Source organism: Tachyglossus aculeatus, chromosome 6, assembly GCF_015852505.1.
Source record: "Tachyglossus aculeatus isolate mTacAcu1 chromosome 6, mTacAcu1.pri, whole genome shotgun sequence".
NCBI classification, from domain to species: Eukaryota; Metazoa; Chordata; class Mammalia; order Monotremata; family Tachyglossidae; genus Tachyglossus; species Tachyglossus aculeatus.
The window spans coordinates 41,066,239-41,074,794 of record NC_052071.1 but is presented as its reverse complement, the minus strand read 5'-3'; positions in this window follow the sequence as shown (position 1 = coordinate 41,074,794).

Below are 8,556 nucleotides of genomic sequence, written 5' to 3'. Positions count from 1 at the left end.
CCTAGGTCACAAAGCAAGCAATTTGGCAGAGCTGGGATTAGTACCCAGATCCTCTGGTTCCCAGGCCCGTGCACCTTCCACCAGATCTTGCAGTTCTCTGATCAAATTCAACAACTCCATTGACTGATTGAGTAGTAGTAATAGTAATAGTATTTACAAAGCTCTTACTGTGTGCAGAGCACTATACTAAGCTCTAGGAAAGAGTTCACAAGGGAGAATAAGATCAGACAACCTAATAATTTAAACTACAAACTGATGAATCAAAAGTTTATCATATCTTGAAGAATTTCTCCTGAATAACATTTCTTAGAGCAAAATTTACCAAGAAATAATGGAACCAAAAGAGTCATGTGTCCCAGACCCAACAGTAAATCTTCTGTCCCGCTTTCTGCGGAGCCGGCCTCAGACTCCCCAACACAATCTCCTAGGTCAAATCCATCCTGCCCAGGGTCTGCCTCCTCCAGATAGACCTCCTCCTCAACCCCCTTGATTCAGCAAGGGGTTAGGCAATGGATTTTCCCCTACTCGCTGGGTAGAAATATTTATTCCAGTTCTTTGCCTGTAGATTTTCAAATCTATTTTGGCTATTGATTCCTCTGCTGTTGTGCCTGGATTGATTGTGAAATCCGTGAGGTCAGGGACCCGATTTACTCCTCATTCTCTAAGCCCCCGCCTCCTTCGGCCCTTGCCAAACTTCCTCACCCCCATCCCACCCCCATCCCCAGGAGGCTGCTCCACCAATAAATTGGTTGGAGCTGAACTGAAAACCATGAAGCTGGGACTATTCACAGCCATGCAGGAATCCAGTGATTCTTACCTCCAAGGAGGAGAAATGCCTGTCGAGGGCCAGTAAAATCCCACCTTGCCTTGTCACTTGCTCTTAAAGTGTCTAGCCTTTGCTTCCTAATTGAAAAATATGCAGCAGCCTGGATTCTTGATCCCTGGGTGTCACAGGAAGATGATTTTCTCTCCTGCTGTAGCAGGGCATAACAAGAGATGTGTGTCTGTGGGAGTGACTATCGAAACAGTCAGTCTAGTTGGTTGTATTTATTGAGCACGTACTGTGTACAAAGCATTGTACAAAGCGCTTAGGAAAGTACAATATAACAATAAACAGACACATTCCCTGCCCACAACCAGCATGAAGGTCTTGTTGATTTCATCTACCTTGTTGCTGACCCCTCTCCCACATCCTCCCTCTGGCTTGGAACATCCTCCCTCATCAGATCTGATAGACAATTACTCTCTCCTCCTTCAAAGCCTTATTGAAGGCACATCTCCTCCAAGAGGCCTTCCCTGCCTAAGTCCCCCTCTCCTCTCCCCCTCTCCTCTTCTCTCACCCCCTTCTGCATTGCCCTGACTTGCTCCCTTTATTCATTCCCCACTCCCAGACCCACAGCACTTATGTACATATCTTTAATTTTTTTTATATTAATGACTGTCTCTTCCTCCAGATTATGAGCTTGTTGTGGGCAGGGGATGTGTCTAGTACAGTGCTCTGCACATAGTAAGCACTCAAATACGATTGAATGAAGGAATGAATGAATGAAGGGTATGTCTGAGGAGGCTCACAATGCCTCAGTGAGCACCTCTTGGGATCCCTCAACCTCAGGACTCGTCAACTCCCAGGGCCCGCCACCTAACTCCTGGGATGGAAGGTCACGGTCAATTTACACATTAACATCAATCAGTATTTATCAAGTGACACTAGATCTGGTCCTTCTTGTTGCCATCCTAGAGTCGGCAGAGTTATCTTTGAACCTGAAGAGCAGCTATTTAGGTATTCTGCTGGCACGGACTAGGATTCTCTATGCCCTCAACGACTCCCTGCTAGTAAATTCGGAATTTAGGGAGTTGCTGTCACACTTTTAGCCACTAGAGGGCAATTTAGTCCAGTTTCGGATGGAAGGAAAGTGAAATTTTGCGTCCTTCTGTGGCTCTGGGGTCCCTTCCTCCTAGCATGCAACTCATCTGGAAGAGAAGGACTGGGATTGTTAGGTGTAGATGGAAGCTCCATCCCAGCAAGTGAAACTGCTGTGCTCACAAGAGGGAAATGGTGAGAGCCTAGGGGAAAGAGCATAGGCCTGCATGACTGAGGACCTGTTCTAATTCTGGCTCTGCCACTTGGGCAAGTCACTTAACTTCTCAATGCCTCAGTCCCCTCATCTGAAAAATGGGGATTCAATACATGTTCTCCCTTCTACTTAGAAGTTATCCCAAGTGGGACAACCTGATCACCTTGTATCCCCCCCCCCACCCAGCGCTTAGAACAGTTCTTTGCACATAGTAAGCGCTTAACAAATACCACCATTATTATTCCCCCTTCTAGACTGTGAGCCTGTTGTTGGGTAGGGACTGTCTCTATATGTTGCCAACTTGTACTTCCCAAGCGCTTAGTACAGTGCTCTGCACACAGTAAGCGCTCAATAAATATGATTGAATGAATGAATGAATGTAAGCCCTATGTGGGACCTCACTACCCTGTATCTACTGCATCACTTAGTACAGTGCTTGGCAGATATTAAGCACTTAACAAATATCATTATTATTATTAGTGCTCTGCAAATGCTGTTAATGGTCAGTTAGTCAATTGTATTTATTGAGTGCTTACTGCGTGCAGGAAACAGTACTAATTACTTGGGAGAGCACAAGATAGCAATATAACAGGCACATACCTGGCTCACAACAAGCTTACAGTCTCAGGGGGAGACAGGCATTAAAATAAATAAATAAAATTACAGATATATTCATAAGTGCTGTAGGGCTGGGAGGGGAGATGAATAAAAGGGTGACACTACTCTATGAATGCCCCTCCCTGCTCCATTGACTGACCCCCCCACCCCCAAAACTCTTGGTGGCTCCCTGGAGTCAAGGGTAGCTGTGAGTGGGTAACTTTTATCTCTCCCAGTGCTTAGCGCATAGTGCTTAACAAGGACTATACGAAGAATAATTATTATTAGGGGTGGGCAGGGGGTAGGTCTGGGGACTGAAGTTACCACAATCTCTATGAAGAGGCTGCCATTCAAGATAGAGCACACAAGGACACAGTTTATGATTAAACCTCAGTTTAGGATGTTGAGTTTTACTGTGTTTCACTGTGACAGAAAGTACTCTGAACTTTAGCTGGTTATGGTAGAAGGGGTAATCTTGGTGTCATATTCTAAAACTCCATTCGATCTGCTCCAAGCAGATGAGTGTCTTTTATTGCCTTCCCTAATTAAGCCCTCTTTTCCCCAGCTTTCTTTCCCTTCTGCTACATCTAGGCACTAGGATCTGTGACCTTTGGACATTGGATATTCGCCCCACCCATAACCCCATGGCACTTCTGTATGTATCTTTAAATTGTTATAAATTACTTATTTATTCATATTAATGTCTGTCTCCCCCTCTAGACTGTAAGCTGGTTATGGGAAGGGAGCATTTCCGCTAATTCTGTGCCCAAGTGCTTAGTACAGTGATCTGCACATAGTAAGCGCTCAATAAATATCATTGATTAATCATAGTTTTCTAAGGGCTGTAGTTTATTTGTGTGACTCTTGGCCATGTCCCCTGTCCTTTTGTGTATCTTTATCTGAAGGGCTCCCTCCCCAGCAAATCAATCAATGGTATTCATTGAACATTGCACTAAGCACTTGGAAGAATACAACAGAGTTGGTAGATAGATTTCCTGTCCACCACGAGCTCACGGTCTAAAGCAACCTTTGTCTAAACTACCCTTGTCAGGTGGTAGCCTGTCCCCCAAGAGCAGGGTCCTAACAGAAAGTGCCGGGTCTTCTTTCAGCACCTCCAGGAAATGATTGGCATCTCACCTTCCCAGAGGCCTCAGCAACTGTCTCCAGGCACTCTTCTTCATAAAAGTCTCAGCCACATATAACAGGGTCATTACTGGATGCATTGAGCTTTAGACTCAAGGCCTGTCACTGGCAAAGATGAAAACCATTGACATTCATCTCTTTATTGTCCTCTGAGACAAAAGACAGTCTGCTTACACACACACACACACACACACACACACACACACACACACACACACACACACACACACACGCACGCCCCCCCTCCATCTGAGCAGCCTACAGGGACAAAGTCTGAAGATCCACATCTGATCTGTGTCTTTAAGTGTCTTTGTGACTCTATGTAAATGGGGTGGGGTGCGCTTGTTAGCATCTTTCACTTTCTGTGTCGAGTGTGCCTAAGTCTTTCTGTGTCATCTGTGTCTTTCTGTGTCTCTGGATGCACATGTATCTGGTTGTGCATCTGTGTCTGGGTACCCGTGTCTCTTAGGTATGTTCCTTTCTGATGCCATTCATTGGTGTCTCTGGGACATTATTCATTACCCATTGCCATGCCAACCGGACAGGCACGACAGCAAGCACACATGCACATGAACACTAATAGCTTATAGAGATCGTTTTGCATTAGAGATGTTTGACCCCCTTCACCCCCTTCCCGCTTCCAAATATTGCAAAGCTCAGTCACCTTTATTAGTTATTTAAGCCAGCCAAAGTGAGGCTGGAGGAATTCTGGAAGTCAGAGTCCCGGAAGGGATAAACGGGTGATCTGAGAGGCCTTTCTCCGTGACTCCATGGGAATGATGAAAGCAGAATTTATGTCAGTTCAACTGCTCTGATTGGAACAATATTGGGAAAGCAATAGCTGCTCATGCAAACATTTGGTTTGGTCGTTATCTCAAGATTTTTGGAACTGGTCAGAAAGAAATAGTATACGTTTAGTTTAATCTTCCCATCTGAAGTTGGGGTTTTAGGCTTTAAAATATTTCAATTTCCATCTTTCTTGTATTTTTGGACGGTGATACCTTGCAAATAAAGCATGGATTTTATTCCTCTGTACCATGAAGGGAAATCATTTTAAAATATAGGTCTTTTTTTACGAAGTTTCTTTTTGCGGATTCCCAAACAAGTAGTTTTATAAGCATAGGATGTGGTACTAGACTGTGAGGTCGTTGTGGGCGGGAAATTTGTCTCAATTGTTATATTGCATTCTCCCAAGTGCTTAGTACAGTGCTCTGCACACAGTAAATGCTTGATAAGTGAAGTGACCGACCGACTGGTTCAAAAATACTAGGAGTCTTCAACCACTGCCACTCTTTTGCTGGGCTCCAGGATTCCAGGGCAGCTTCACTTTCGTCTTTCAGAGCTGCCTCCTGTGCAAAGCTTCTTCAGGCCTACTCACTGACCCCAGTGTCAGAATTTGCAGCTTTGCAGGGGTTTCTTGCATGGAGCCCGCTTGGCCAAGTGGATACAGCACAGGCCTGGGAGTCAGAGGGTCATGGGTTCTAACCCTGGCTCTGCCCCTTGTTTACTGTGTGACCTTGGGTAAGTCACTTCACTTCTCTGGGTCTGTTACCTCATCTGTAAAACGGGGGGTGAGACTGTGAGCCCCAACAGAGGACAGGGACTGTGCCCCGATTTGCTGGTATCCACCCTAGCATTAAGTACAGTGCCTGGCACATAGTAAGCACTTGACAAATATCATAGTTATTATCATTATCCTTCATCCCTGGGAGTCACTGGAAGATGATCTTCCCCCCTGCTCCAGCAGAGCAGAACAGGAGGTGTGTGTCTGTGGGAGTGACTATCTCAGCAATCAGCCAGTCAATCATATTTATTGAGCGCTTACTGAGTGCAGAGCACTGTACTAAGTGCTTGGGAGAGCACAATATAATAGACATATTCCCTGCACACAACGAGCATGAAGGGTAAGTCTCAGGAGGTTCACAACCTAGCTGGGACCACCACTTGGGGACCCTTGACCTCAAGACAAGTCATCTCACTGGGCCCACCACCTAACTACACTGTCAATTTACCTCCTGGGGAAGGAGTAGAAGAATTGTTCAGCACTTACTGTGGGCCAAGTACTGTACTGAGCATTGGGATAGATACAGGATACTCAGGTTCCACATGGGTGTCTAAGTAGAAGGGAGAACAGGTTTCAAATCCCCATTTTTGCAGATTAGAGAACTGAAGCACAGAAAAGTTAAATGACTTGTCCAAAATCACACAGCAGGCAAGTGGCAGAGCCAAGATTAAAACCCAAGCCATCTGATTTCCAGGTCCTTGTTGACTCCACAAGCCCTGTACTAAACCATGGTTCTTTCAGCTACTAAACCCAAAAGAAAGCAGTGGAGCCTAGTGGAAAGAGCATAAAATTGCAAGTCAGAAGACCTTTGTTCTAATCCTGTCTTTGCCACCCGCCCACTGTGAAACCTTGGGTAAGTCGCTTAACTTCTCTGGGTCTCAGTTTCCTCATCTGTAAATTGGGTATTAAGACTGTAAATCCCATGTGGGATAGAGGCGGTGTCAGATCAGATTATTTGTGGGAACACTGGTAGTTCAGTGGCAGAATTCTTGTCCTTCACTTGGGAAACCTGGGTTCGATTCCCGGCCGATGTAACTGCCGTCTTTTCCTCTAGATTCTAAGCTCACTGTGGGCAGGGAACTTGTCTACCAACTCTGTCATATTTTACTCTCCCAAGGACTTAGTGCAGTGCTCTGCACACTGCAAGCGTTCAATAATAATATTGGTATTTGTTAAGCGCTTACTATGTGCCAAGCACTGTTCCAAGCGCTGGGGGTGGCGAGAGATACAAGGTAATCATGGTTCTCCCATGTGGGGCTCACAGTCTTAATCCCCATTTTACAGATGAGGGAACTGTGGCACAGAGAAGTTAAGTGACTTGCCCCAAGTCACACAGCTAATAAGTGGCAGAGCTGGGATTAGAACCCATGACCTCTGACTTCCAAGCCCCTGCTCTTTCCACTGAGCCATGCTGATTGTCTGGTATCTACCTCAGCAATTGGTACATAGAAAGTGCTCAATAAATTCCATAACATTATTACTACTATTATTGCTTTCCCCCTCCCCCAACCAAGTCTGGGTTGGGAACGGCAGAGAGGAGACTAGGGGCCAGGGTAGACTGGAATTCCCCAGCTCTGACAAGCATTAGTTTTAAGTCCTTAGTTGGGCAGCTTCAGGTTAAACAGATTCTCTTTTCTCAGACTATAACCCCAGAGCAGGGCAGATACCTTCGCTCTTGACTTTCCACCTGTCCAACTAATCATGCCAAGGTCACCAATGGAAGAGTTGATGTAAAAATCATCCAAATCCTAACACAACTAATGAGTTCTTTTCTTTTTTGGTATTTGTCAAGCACTTAATATGTGCCAGGCACTGTTCTAAGTAGTGGGGTAGATAGTAAGCAGGTTGGAAACAGTCTCTGTCCCATATGGGGCTAACAGCCTTAATCCCCATTTTACAGAGGAGGTAAATGAGACCCAGAGAAGAAGTGACTTGCCTAAGGTCATGCAACAGGCAAGTGGGGGAGCCAGGATTAGAACCCAGGTCCTTCTGGCTCCCATGCCAGTGTTCTATCCACTAGACCATGCTGCATTATCTGCATCAATGCATCATTTAAAAGGAGAAAGGCATGCCCATGAACAAAATCCAGTACGCTCCTACAGTCCTTTGGATAGTAGTCTGCAAACCCAATTACATCCTTATGTAGAAGTGCATCTTTCACCGTGCTCATGACCCTTCAGCAAAGCAATCTCAGTCCACAACTCAGCTGCAGGCACCTTCACACAAGCGTCTTTCGAGACACACAATCACACACAGACCCACAACTGCTTTGTAGCTGAGGAATTTGATCCACCTGGATATTGCAAAACCATCACCTTGATGAAATATCTGAACTAGCTAACCTGGGCCTCTAGGCCATAAACTCCTAATGTGTAGGGATTGTGGCTCTTAATTCTTTTGTATTGTCCCAAGCCTTTAATACAGTACTCTTCACAGAGTTCATATCTTTATTGATTAGGGCTGAGCTTTAGCTAGCAGCATGGCCCAGTAGAAAGAGCATGGGCCTGGGAGTTGGAGGATGTGGACTATAATCCCAGCTCCACTACTTCTCTGCTATTTGACAGGTTTAATCCCCAATTTACAGATGAGGTAACTGAGACCCAGAGAAGCTGACTTGTCCAACCTGTGAACCCCATCTGTGACAGGGACTGTGTCTGAACTGATTATCTTTTATCTATCCCAGTACTTAGAACAGTGCTTAGCACATAGTAAGCACTTAATAAATTCAATTATTATCACTAGGGAGTGACCACTAGAATAGGCAGTCATGGAGAACAAAGTCTCCCTCTCCACATGAGAATGATGAAAGCGGTATGTGTCTACCAATTCAACTGTTCTAGTTGGAACCGGCCCACAGTTCATAGCAAATAGCATTTAACTGATTGAGGAGGGCTGGGAGAAAGGGCTACATAAGCTATGACTTGGGCTAGGTCAAAGTGGACACCTTTGTGAACAAACTATTTCAGTCACTCTGGGTCTCATTTTCTTCATCCACAAGCCTAACCCCTTGTGGAAATAAAGAAAAATTATTTCTGGAAAGGAGGGGCTATGTCAATCTGAGCTTTTACCATGTGCAAGACTGCATGCATTCACCAGGCCAATCAAACACAGGCATATCAAGTGTACAGATTTAAACATATGCCCCCAAAGGAGAAAGACAGGAACATTTATTTCCCC